Source organism: Ailuropoda melanoleuca, chromosome 4, assembly GCF_002007445.2.
Source record: "Ailuropoda melanoleuca isolate Jingjing chromosome 4, ASM200744v2, whole genome shotgun sequence".
Classification (NCBI taxonomy): domain Eukaryota; kingdom Metazoa; phylum Chordata; class Mammalia; order Carnivora; family Ursidae; genus Ailuropoda; species Ailuropoda melanoleuca.
The window spans coordinates 100,358,134-100,371,771 of record NC_048221.1 but is presented as its reverse complement, the minus strand read 5'-3'; the positions used below and the strand labels follow the sequence as shown (position 1 = coordinate 100,371,771).

The 13,638-nt window shown below is 39.6% G+C and overlaps 1 protein-coding gene across 1 annotated transcript in view; it reads right to left on the bottom strand.

The window, feature by feature from the left end:
- Positions 1-11,822, bottom strand: part of LOC105241995 (catenin alpha-2) — a 355,800-nt gene extending 343,978 nt beyond the window's left edge. Inside the window, exon 1 of the mRNA XM_034657281.1 lies at positions 11,521-11,822. The gene's annotated coding sequence lies outside the window, so the exon portion shown is untranslated. The remainder of the gene's footprint in view (positions 1-11,520) is intronic.
- Between the last annotated feature and the right edge of the window lie 1,816 nt (positions 11,823-13,638).

The following is a 13,638-nucleotide window of genomic DNA, read 5'->3' as shown; positions in this document are numbered from 1 at the left end:
AAAAAAAAATAAAGAGAAGTGTTTTTTTTTAATTTTGATAAAGTCTAGTTTATCTTTTTTTTTTTTTACAGTTAGTGCTTTTTGAGTCCTACCTAAGATATCATTGCCTAACCCCAAATCACAAAGATTTTCTCTTATATTTTCTTCTTGAAGTTTATATACGCAAAGCCATAGACAAATATCAAAAATATTACGTTCAATGAAAGGAGACAAAAATGAGTACATATTCTATGATTCAATCTATACCCATTTCTGGAACAGGAAAAATTAATCAGCAGGGAATTAGAGCAGATCAAGCAGAAGGGAACTTTTTAGTGCAACGGAAATAGTCTAGATCTTGATTGCAGTGGTGGTTACATAGGTNCCAATTCATGCTTTACATTAGGATCTAAATTTCTTCCCTTCCTTTTTTCCTAGGGTACCCTTTGCCAAGTGTTTTTGCAGACATCCCCATAACAACAAACTATGACCACAATCCTAGATTTCCTCTTCCACCTCTTTTCCAGACTGAGAGTATCACGGCAGACTTCTAAATCACATTATGACAACACTGCTGCTTGCTTAGCCAACATTCATTTCCCCCTTCTCTTTCCTTAACAGAACTGTCATTCAGCTCATCTGGCCCCTTTATTTCCTACACACAACCATGCACCTAGGGAAAGCTGACCTCATCCCTGGCGAGGAAAGCCTGGTTAGCCTAAACTCTCATGTAGGCTATTCCCTTTCCCCTTGCTGTTGAACGGACTGGGGATGGCCGTGTGATCCAGTACTGGCCAGTGAGATAAGAGATAAGGGAGAGCTTCTGGCAAAGGTTTCCTCATTTTTCTGGAAGAGACACTGCTGCTGCATGATGGTAGGCTTAGAACTGCGACAGCCATCACGCACACCACTAACTGACAGCAAGGTCTAGACACAGAAGGGACAGAGACCAGGGAAGAGAGGGAAAATCAAGCCTAGGTCTGACACCTGGCCCTTCTCATCCTTTGGATTTCTTATTACTTTTGCAAATCTTTTTGAATGTATTCCCTTTCCTCTGGTGCCAGGTTGCTTAGAGCAAATAGCACATCTCAAAAAATACATACCAGCAGTTTCATTCTCTATTTTAAAGAGTAACTTAAAAATGGGAATTTGATGGCTATTTGGGTTGTTTTTAGTCTGAAGCTATTATGAACAAAGCTGCTATTAATTTTCATGTAAAAGTCTTTTTGCATATGTTTTCATTTCACCTGGGAGTGGAATTCCGGGGCTGTATGGTGAGAGTATTTTTAAGTTTAAAAGAAACTGCCAAACTGTTTCCCAAAGTGTTGCATTCCCACCAGCAACGTATGAGTGCTTCAGCGGCTTCACACCCTCTCCAAAACTTGATATTGTCAGTCTTTTTAAATTCAGCCATTCTAGTGTTTATACAGTGGTATCACATCATACTTCTTAAGTTTCATTATTTAGGCAAATAATGGAGTTAAACACCTTTTCATGTCCTCATTGGCCATTGTATATTTTCTTTAGTGAAATGTATCTTCAAATATTTTGCCCATCTTTTAGTTGGATTGTTTGTCTTCTTATGGAGATGCAAGAGTCCTATATCCTGTTAGGACAATTAGTCCTTTGTCCAATATACAGAGATAGACATAGAGATACACAGACCTAGCAAATCTTCTGTTCTTAAAGAGAAGTGTTTTGGGGCGCCTGGGTGGCACAGTGGTTAGGTGTCTGCCTTCGGCTCAGGGCGTGATCCCAGCGTTATGGGATCGAGTCCCACATCAGGCTCCTCTGCTGTGAGCCTGCTTCTTCCTCTCCCACTCCCCCTGCTTGTGTTCCCTCTCTTGCTGGTTGTCTCTATCTCTGTCAAATAAATAAATAAAATCTTTAAAAAAAAAAATAAAGAGAAGTGTTTTTTTTTAATTTTGATAAAGTCTAGTTTATCTNTGTGTTCCCTCTCTTGCTGGCTGTCTCTATCTCTGTCAAATAAATAAATAAAATCTTTAAAAAAAAATAAAGAGAAGTGTTTTTTTTTAATTTTGATAAAGTCTAGTTTATCTTTTTTTTTTTTACAGTTAGTGCTTTTTGAGTCCTACCTAAGATATCATTGCCTAACCCCAAATCACAAAGATTTTCTCTTATATTTTCTTCTTGAAGTTTATATATGCAAAGCCATAGACAAATATCAAAAATATTACGTTCAATGAAAGGAGACAAAAATGAGTACATATTCTATGATTCAATCTATACCCATTTCTGGAACAGGAAAAATTAATCAGCAGGGAATTAGAGCAGATCAAGCAGAAGGGAACTTTTTAGTGCAACGGAAATAGTCTAGATCTTGATTGCAGTGGTGGTTACATAGGTATATTTGTCAACACACAACAGTACTTAAAATGGATGCATTTTGGAGCAGAATGGACTCCAGAAATAAACCCTTGCCTATATGGTCAATTACTCTTCCACAAAGGAAGCAAAAATATAAAAAGGGGAAAAGACAGTCTTTTCCATAAATGGACAGCCACATGCAAAAGAAAGAAACTCAACGATTTTTGTATACCATATACAAATATAAACTCAAAATGGATTAAAGACTTAAATGTTAGACCAGAAACCATAAAACCCCTAGAAGAAAACATAGGCAGTAAGCTCTTAGACATTAGTCTGAGCATTATTTTTGGATCTGTCTCTTTAGACGAGGGCAACAAAAACAAAAATAAACAAATGGGACTTCATCAAACTAAGAAGCTTTTGCAAAGCACAGAAAGCCATCAAAAAAATGAAAAGACAACCTACTCAGAAGATATTTACAAATGACATACCCAATATCCAAAATATATCAGAAACACACAATTCAGTATCAAACAAACAAACAAACAATCCAATTAAAAAATGGACAGAGGACCTGAATAGACATTTCTTCTCCAAAGAAGACATGGTCAACAGACATGTGGAAAGATGTGTCTTTTCACTAAGATCAGTAATCATAAGGGAGATGCAAATCAAAACCACAATGAGATATTATCTCACACCTGTCACAATGACTATTGTCAAAAAGACAAGCAATAACAAGTGTTGGCGAGAATGTGGAGAAAAGGCAACTCTTAGGCATTGTTGTTGGGAATGTAAAATGGCACAGCTGCTATGGAAACAGTATAGAGGTTCCTCAAAAAATTAATAGTAGAACTACCAGGTGATCCAGCAATTACACTTCTGGGTATTTATCCGAAGAAAGTGGAAGCACTGATTTAAAAAGATATATGCACCCCTATGTTCACTGGAACATTATTTACAATAGTCAAGATACAGATGCAATTTAAGCATCCATCAAGAGATGAATGGATAAAGAATATGTGGCACGCCCACGTGAGCGCACACACATGCACACATGCTCTAGAATATTACTAGGTCATAAAAAGAGAATGAAGTTTTGCCACTTGAGACAACGTGGATGGACCTAGAGGGAATTACATCAGGTGAAATAAATCAGAGAAAGACAAATACCACATGGTTCCACTTACATGTGGAATATTAAAAAAATAAATAAATAAAACAAAAACAAAACAGAAACAGACTCTTAAATATGGAGAACAATCTGGTGGTTGCCAGAGGTGAAGGGATGGGCAAAATAGGGAAATGGGATTAAAAGATACAAACTTCCAGTTATAAAAAAATAAAACAGGGATACAACGTACAAAATAGGGAATATATGTAATAACTTTGCTTGGTGACAGAGAGTAGCTAGATTTGACATGGTTATCACTTTGTAGCATATATAAATGCTGAATCACTACACTGTACACCTGAAACTAATATAATATTATGTGCCAGTTACACTTTAATAAAAGANTGTAATAACTTTGCTTGGTGACAGAGAGTAGCTAGATTTGACATGGTTATCACTTTGTAGCATATATAAATGTTGAATCACTACACTGTACACCTGAAACTAATATAATATTATGTGCCAGTTACACTTTAATAAAAGAAAAAATGGATACACTGTATTATACATAAAACATACCTCAACAAATTTGATTTTAAAAATTTTAATGGGAGTTTGGTAGAAATACTGGGGACCACACAGTCCTATGGGATAGGATTTAGGGGATAAGCAAGACTTTGCTGTACCTAAGGCACAAATACTAACCTTGGAGCATATATAATTTCTTAAATAAATATCACCCTAAATTCATTAATGTCACAGAGTCTTTCAAAGACAGCAGCATTACTCAAACAAGTCAGACTAGTCCCTGAATGGAGGTAGCAACTGACATGCACCTTCAGTCCAGGAAGGATTTTTTAAAAGGAAAGAGGGGTGCCTGGGTGGCGAGGTTGGTTAAGTGTCTGACTCTTGGTCTCAGCTCAGGTCAGGGTCAGGTCGTGATCTCACGGTCATGAGATCGAGACTTCTGTCGAGCTCTGTGCTTAGCGTGGAGTCTGCTTGAGATTCTCTGTCCTTTTCCCTCTGCCCCTCCCACTCAAGCTCCCTCTCTCTCTCTAAAATAAATAAATAAGTCTTTAAAAAAATCATGAGATCGAGACTTCTGTCGAGCTCTGTGCTTAGCGTGGAGTCTGCTTGAGATTCTCTGTCCTTTTCCCTCTGCCCTTCCCACTCAAGCTCCCTCTCTCTCTCTAAAATAAATAAATAAGTCTTTAAAAAAATAAAAAGGAGAGAGAGAGAGGGAAGGATGGAAAGGTAAGAAAGGGAAATGCGCCATAGTTCTCCCTTGGCCCAGAGACTCTGTGAAGCTAAATTTGCAATTTTCTCAGGAAAGGGAAAGCATATGCCACTGAAAATGAAGGTTTTTCTCATGTAGCAGCAGTTTATGTTTCAAAAGAAAAAAACAAATGGGACACAGTGAGAAATAAATCATTATACCTTGAAATTTTAAAGGGAACTCATTAGTAGTATTATAGAATTTTATAGCTAGAAAACAGTCTATGTATCATATAGTCCAAGCCATTTAAAATACAAATGAAATAAGTAAGCCTTGGAGAGTGTGAGGCTTGTTTGGTCATATAACTAGCTAGTTGAAAACCTCGAGGAAGAACTGAGGTGTCCTGATTCCTGATTCAGTGTCTATAAAATTACAATCTCTAGCCCGATGCTCTGCATAGAGCAGATATTTAGAAAAACGAAAAACAAACAAAAAACCTGTTGAATAAATTCATGCTAGGTAATAGGATAAAAAAATACAAAGAAAGCGTAAGTGAATATAGAGATAATTTTTTAAAAGATTTTATTTATTTATTTGCCAGAGAGAGAGAGAGAGAGAGAGAGAATGAGAGAGAGCACATAAGCAGGGGGAGCAGCAGGGAGAGGGAGAAGCAGGCTCCCCACTGAGCAGGGAGCCCGATGCAGGACTCAATCCCAGGACCCTGGGATCATGACCTGAGCTGCAGGCAGACGCTTAACTGACTGAGCCACCCAGGCATCCCTATAGAGATAAATTTAGATGCAAACATTATCCCCAACAACTTCTGTATATACTTCTTTATGCTATTTCTGCATATTATGGGGGGGAGCATATTTCATGGAATTACTCTGGCAGGTATCAATGTCTAATGGAAGAAAATGAAAACAAGTGGTAAACTCTCAAAAATTATGGGATCCCCTTTCCCAGAAATAACTGAAAACAATTAGCTTTCTTAAATAATTAAGGGACATTTCTACCTTTTTACTGAAGATGTATTAATGATATTTAACAACAGCTTTCAGGCCTTTGAATTTAAGATAAACTTGTGAAAGTGAATTTGCACCAAATCTTTGTCTAATCACAATTAAAACCAGAAGAGAATATTAGATCCTTTAGTCATTTATGGAGTCATTGTGGTTTCTGGTTATGTTGTAGGAGTTCATGACTTTGGCTGTGAAACATCAAGGTGCTATAAAAAAAGATCTTGGCATTACTGCAGATATATAATGAAAAACATAAGCCCAGTTTAGACAACATTAACATATCAGAAGTGTCCTATTAATTTTCTGTTATGATTCTATACTCCTTAGGATCTTATAAAATTATTTATTTTACCTCAGCCCTGGTGGCATGTCCATTATTTTAAGGTAGGAACACTGAAACAAGCTGGCTTATTACTTGACTTGGATCTTGATCCCAACCAGGCAGCTCCCACAGGTGCTATATTACTTGATTCCCCCAAAAAGGCAAATAAACAAAATAGCAAGATACTGAAAAATAGCAAAATAGTAGAAAGCCAACATCTGATTTTATATATTTTTTTAAATCTATGATCTAGTTTTAAAGAACGTTAACTGAAATATGTGTGTGTGTGTACTTCTAAACAAGTAAAACGTGGATTTAATTAGCATAACAGGAAAAAAGCAGGAAACCCCTAACTGATCAGAAAATACTAATTTTTCAGCTCAATAGATGAAACAAAATTAATTCATTTTATCTCATCTTTATCCCACTTCTTCATTTGGTCACCACCTTAACTTACAGGGGAAGACAATTGCTTATTTCACTCCTGTCAATGCACACTGTCTTCACAACTGAAAAACAATAGTCTAAGAGGTATACATGCAGATACAGCCTTGAAATAAAAAGGAACAAAAGCCCTATAAAATCAAGCTTTATAAAATCAGGCTATCACATTGTGCTTTTTAATAATGTGTTACAGGTAATAATCTCAAAGAGTTGTTGAACGCATATTTGTGGTTGAGTTAGAATTCATCTCCAAGATAAAAATTCATTTATGAGGAAAATAAAAATGTCTAAAAGTAAAGTCTGTCAAAAATCACTGGTGCTTTAATATGGAACTGACTAGAAGTAATACATTTGAACATGTTTTATTTAGGTCTGCTGAATCTTTAAAACATCAAAATATTGAGGGAAAAGACCTCAAAATAGAAATAAAAATGCTACAGTCTCTGGTCTGTAAAACTGCTAGCTTTTGGAAATACATTTATGTTTATAACTACATATCATAAAATAATATTCATGAGAACAGTTTCTATATTATTAAAATCATAAAAAATAAATAGAAGAAGAGCACTTTACTATTTTGGATAAAGCAATCAAATTGTGTCAATCTATTGAAAATAGATGAAACATGAGCACTATAAATACTAACACTTTTAAATTGCAGGTAAAATTTTCTGAAAATCTTTTTTTCGGACAAAATAACACAATTCATATCACTTATGCTGCTGGATAATTGTTTCATGGATATATATTTCAAAATAGTTAATGAACACCAACCAAAAATAAAAGTGTACCAACAGACATAGCCAGAAAGCTACTGGCACCCCATCCCGTGCAGATATTTAACTTGCTCCATGAGCATTCCCAGACCCTCTGCTGTCATCACAGCTTTGTCTCCCGGGAAAATACTTGAAATAGCATATTCCAGACAGAACCATTAATAATCCGTAACACCAAAAAAAGGGAGGAGATTGTTGTTATTAGGAAAAGTCAACAATGAAAAAAAATATGAAGTACCTGGAGATACAATTACCCTAAAATTACTGGCTTCATATGTGGCAAAATAAAATAATCCTGGAAATTATTCTCCAAATTACAGTCCTGGAATATTCCTGGGTTAAGACAAAATAAGAGAGAGTTGTGATAATTGCAGTATTGAGCCTTTGTTGTTTAGAAGGGGCAAGTTTATTCTGTCTTGAAATTTAACGAAAAGAGATAAAAAGAAAAGAAAAAAGAAAAGAGAAGAGAAGAGAAGAGAAAAGAAAAAAAGAAAAGAAAAGAAAAGAAAAGAAAAGAAAAGAAAAGAAAAGAAAAGAAAAGAAAAGAAAAGAAAACAGTCTGCACCCACACTGTGACCTGGACCTTGAATTCTGTGCCTTGGGATCTGGCTTTGGGTGAGAACTAATCCAAACCCCGGGGGTGGCTGAACATTCTGTAATAAATAGATCCTACACTACAACAAGTTGTCTCATCTCAAGGGATAGTGTAATTATTCTGACTATATATGTTTAACACCTTTTAATACCCTCACCTGAATGCCAGATATTCCAGTAAAGAGTCTTTCCAAACACACCTTGCTGCTTCTTCTCTTTCTGCTTTTGTTCCAGCTGTGGTACCCACACTGCATGAAATCCTTCTCAGGAGTATCTGTCCAAGCTCCAGAGCTACTCCTGAATATAATCTTTCCCCGTCCACATAAACATCTGTCCTGTTTGGAATTCCTCTAACACTTACTTGCTCTTCACTTCTTTCCAGTACATACTCATATGTTGTCTTGGATTGTTTTAAAATCGTTTCTCCAAATACAATAATGCTTACCCAATACACGCATCGCTTCTACCAAGTACCCTGCTTAACACATTTAACCCTTAAAGCAATCCCATGAATCAGAGTCTACAAAAATTCCCATTTTGTAGATGAAGAAAAAGAAATAGTAAGCAAGAGTACAACACTCTCTGCTACTTTAAGTAAACATGCAATCAAATCTAAAGCTCTCTCCAAAGATCTTGTTAGACATTGTGAAATATGACCTCATGCAAATGACTGTTCTCCTCAACTAGACTGTAAGCTAAGGTCAAAGAGAGTGGTGTCTTTCATTTCCTTCCAATACCTCCTACCAGAGCAAAGGGTTGGGCAGGTTTTAAGAGCTCCAAGTGAGGGAGGCACAGAGAATGTATCCAGAATATTTCCTATATCGTCCACTAAATGTTCTGTTGGGTCTTTACCTGTACCATACATTCTTAAAGGTCCAGTCAACTAAAGGCAGAAGCTTCTAGAAATGAAATTCCTCAAAGGAAGTCGGTCTTTATCTGTAAACTGGATTATGGTCAGAGTAGCAGGCTGCTTTTTGAAGATACTAGTTCCTCTTCTATTTTACATTTTATTACTTGTACTCATCTTTCTCAAAATCTTACTGTAAACAGACGTCATTTTACCTTCTATTCTTTAATAAACTTGACGATTTCGTTTTCACTAAGTGGACAAATGTTTACAAAGAAGACAAATAAAAGGTACCTTTCTTTCCATATAAGCACATTATTAAAAACTAAGTTAGGGGTGCCTGGGTGGCTCAGTCGTTAAGCGTCTGCCTTTGGCTCAGGGAGTGATCCCGGAGTTCTGGGATGGAGCCCCACATCAGGCTCCTCTGCTGGAAGCCTGCTTCTTCCGCTCCCACTCCCCCTGCTTGTGTTCCCTCTCTCGCTGGCTGCCTCTCTCTCTGTCAAATAAATAAATAAAATCTTTAAAAAATAAAAATAAATTTAAAAATTTAAAAAAAATAAAAACTAAGATAGACACCCACATCACTCTGTGTAGCAAAAATGCAATAAAGAAAGAGCACGGCTGACCGAGGGGCTGCCTCCTCTGCACCCTCGCAACTATGAAGCCCCACCAAGAAAGAGCAGTAGAGATGTTGGAAGGGGAAAAGTCATTTGGTAGGAACTTTATTCATATACAGTTCCTACCAAAGTCTTTCACTAGCTTCGTGGCATTCCAGGAAAAGGAACAACAACAATACAAAAACACTCCCATCTACAATTGTGTACACTTTCAAGTACTGTAACCACTCAAATACAGACAGGGTTGACTGCAATTCTGCATCAGGATGTTGGTAACACTGATAATTCAACCAAGCCTCTGTCACATGTCTTAAGAGTCAGCCAAGCCATTAATGGAATTGCATTCCTACCAAGGGGAGTTTAGGCAGGGGGTAGGTCCATCATTCCTAATAACACCTACTTCCCCGAAACTGATTCAGACGATTAATTGTGAGAGCTCTTCATCAAATCAGCACTCAATCACTTTGCAAGGTAATTCTCTTCATCTCAACTCCTACTTTACATTCCCATAAAATGCAAAAATGCATATTGCACTACTGACATATAATAATTTAAATGAAAAGAAAGAAATCAATAATTTGCTCCACAGCACAGCATCTTACTGTCAGCTTCACTGAATCCACCATTAATTTCGGTTCCTCCCCACACACTTATTAAACATAAAATACAGCTATTCTCTGGATATTAAGGTTTTTGGGTTTTGTTGTCTTTTTTTTTTAAAAAAAAGAGAATATAGACACAGCAAAATACAAGCTTCTAAATACTCCATTTCTGATTTATACTTATATTGTTTGTTGGAGCTTTCTAAAATGATGAATACACTAAACATTCTGAGGCATGGTTGTCCCACCACATATAAATAAACTTTTCAGCAGCAAAGCTTGCAAAAAGGGACACTGAAAAATTACTGTTAATATATATAATGGAAGGGGTTAGAGTGCAAGCTAAAGAAAGCAGAGCGAAATACATCATTTAGTGAAACTAAATGGTACAAAATCAACTGAAATTTTAAATTGTTAATAATGGTCCCGGAGCTAATACAACTTTTCCGTTGGTGTAAACTACAAACAGAATTACACAGTTTGGTTCTCTTCAAAGATCTTTACAATTCCTGTAAGGTGGATGAGAAGGGCTAAGAGTATCTCTTAAAGGCTATAATGAGACTAATATTATTAAAATGGTATATTTATAAGCCTGTGAAGTATAACCTAATTACTCCAAAAACTATCTATCCATTGTCCTCCTTTAGAAGTTAACCCATAATGAACAAAAGTGCATCTCTGCCATCCTTCTGCTCCCTGTTTTCCCAGATCAATCTACCTTAGTGTTTTGTATGCTGACCAAAACATTCCATAAATAATGCTATGGTGCACACGCATTAAAGTTTAGAGAGTTTCTGCCTTTGAAGGAGATAGTGACAGGACTAAGGACACATGGGTTCAATTCCAAGACAAATATTAGGCGGGTGGTTTGAAAATATCAATCAAAAGAGGCCTAGGGGGAAAGGATACAAGCGTCCACTGCCACCACCCTTCTTTTCCCCTCCCCTCTTCCTCTCTTGTTCTCTCCCTCTCTTCTCTTCTTTCCTTGTGGTTTCTCACAGAGACTATCAAAGCAGGAAAGCTGCTAATTTAAAATTAGTGAGACACACGCTGGGAATATGTAATTCCCAGGAGGAAAAGAGAAGCTGCTAAAAGGGGGTGTGGGGGGTTGTTGGCAACATGTTTAAGTGGCAACCCTCCCCACCCCCACCCTAATACTGCACAAATCCACAGATTCTTCCTCGACCCTCTTCTCCTTCCAGGTCCCAGTACTCTATCCAACTTGACCCTTAATCCAAATAATTTAGGGACCTGCAGGGCATCCGCTGTGCAAGAGTGTATCTCTCAGTATATGTGCCCAATTTTCTGGAAGCCCCTGAATCCGGACAGTTGTAGCAGGCAAGGGATCTCCCACCGAGGAAGGGGTGAAGAAAGGGGGAAAAGAGGAAAGGATGCAGAGCTGCGCTCTAGGGTGAGTGGCTGAAAGGAAGAGAGGAAGAAAGAAAGGGTGGGAAGGAAGTGGGGCTGGGAGAGAGAAAGAAAGGGATGAAAGAAAGGCTGGAAGAGAGAAAGGAGGGGAGAGGAGAGAGGGATGTTGGGAAGGATGAGGGCGGGAGGGTTGGGGAGCAAGGAGGGAGGGGAGGATGGAGAGGATGGGAGGGAGGTAAGGAGGGAGGGAGGCAGGCAAGGATGGAGGATGCTCTGCCCAGGACTCACCTCTGTGGGTCGGTGGGAGTTTCTCGCCTCCTCCTCTTTCTCGCCCGTTCCCAACAGCTGGAGGGGTAATCACAGAAGAGACCGGAGAGGCGGCGGCGGGGACGAGGGCAGCAGCTGCTGCAGCAGCCTCGGGCCGAGGTGCGGTGCCTCCTGCTCCGCCCGCCAGCCCGGGTCTCCGCCTTACTCAGGGCTGGAAGCGAAGCCGCTCCCCCCTCCCCCCGCCCGCCCCGCGTCCTGCCCAGGCGCGAGCGGCAGCGGCCTGGATCGCCGCTAGGGGAGGTGGCCAGTGCGCAGGCGCGGCCGCTTGCTCGCTCGCGCGCCCCCGTGGTCCCCGCGACTCCGCGGGGCTGGGGGAGGCCAGGGGTAGGGGGGGAAGCGGGCGCGCGCGGCCTAGGGAGCGCCGAGCGGGAGGGGCAGAGGCGGAGCTGGGGAGGCGAGGCTAGCTCCGAGCCGCAGGTGGGGGGAGGGGATGGCGGCGAAGGGGCACAGCCGAAGGGCGCAGGTGCCGTGTCCATGACAACCGCGTTACCCTCCGGGCGGGGACCCGGAGCTGAGTGGCCGGAAGCCGCGAGGACCAATTTCTGAGATACCGAGCTGGAGAGGTCCTGGGGCGGAGCGAGGAAAGGGGACGGGAGTTGCCTAGTAGGAAGAAAGGGTGAGCCCGAGAGGGCACAGACACGTGGCAGGAAGAAGGCTGGGCCTAAGTGCTGGAAGGTGGAGTCTGATACGGTAGGTAGGTTTGTTGGGACCTGACTTACCAAGGGGAGGAGGACTGGACTTTAAAATAGGACCTGGAAGAGGATGGAAGTGTTAAAACAAACACAACGTTTGCTCATTTCACGAGCCTTTGTTGAGTGTTGTGTATGTGGGAGGCATTCTAATTATTTTATTGATGCAAAGAATATTGCTAAGCCCCCAATTTGCACCAGCCACTCTACTTATAAGCATTTCAAGATATCAAAAAAATGTTTAATATCCGGTGTTTGTCCTCGCGGAGGTTATACTTTAGTTGGGGAATTTACATTGAGATTTGTAGGGAGTTTATACTCTGCCCATCACCATCAACTGGGGCTGGAATGTAACTGTTACAGAAACGCTAGAAATGAAGAAGGTACAAGCTACTAAGTTACAATTATCTTTGTTCTGCCACAATACCAAGTGACTTTTTTTTTTTTAATCAAGAGAGGAGGATAAGGACAAAATCTATGGCAGTTTGGTAGGACACAAGTGATGCTGCATTCATAACATGCTACTTGTCTGGTCTGCTCGCCCACCAGCATCAATGTGTTTGTTCGTGCCAACACTTTACGGCCTTATATCACTTGATATACGCATTTTTTACACTCCTTCTTCATTGGCTATGTTAGCTGTGTTACATCCCCTTCTTCCCAAGCTGGCATCTGTGATTGTTTGAAAATAATATCAAAGCCAAGTGTCTTATTCTTTCCAGACAATGGCTTGAGAGCTCCATCTTTAACCGTTCCTTTATCTTTTTCTCCAAATTTTTCTTGCCCTACATTTTCCTTGTCACCACCACTTCAAAAATTCCTGAGAGAAAGTGCACAGGAATCAACAGTGTACACTGAGAAAAACCTCCTTAACCGACAACGGTGTTTCAGGACCACGGACAGTGACACCGCATGTTCCTCTCGCCAAGCTTTTTCCTTAGGCTCAGCTTATAGAAACAGCAGAAAGGCATTACAGAAGATACAGGATGTGCTTCAAGAAGTAAATGCTGAACACCAAATGATCTGTGCCAAAAGATATGAACAGATTGGAAAAAGGAAAGACCACACCATGGACTGGAGTAGGTAGGAAGAAAGGAGGCCCTTCAGCTAGACATCAAAAAAAGAGTAGGTAACATTTAGGGAGACATCGCAGGACCCAAAATGGTAAGAGAAGGATAAGTTAGCCAGGGAGGTGTTCAAATAAAAAAAGGGATACTTCATAGTACTATTGTACCATAACTTCCTGAAGGAAGAGTACGCTTCTGATTTTAATTGGTCTAAGAATATAGAAAGGGTATAGTAGTCCCAGTTAAATAAGGTAGAATTCTGTCTCAAGGACTGACACTTTTCTGTTATTACTGTGATTTTTCATTCTCTTGTCAGGCTGGAG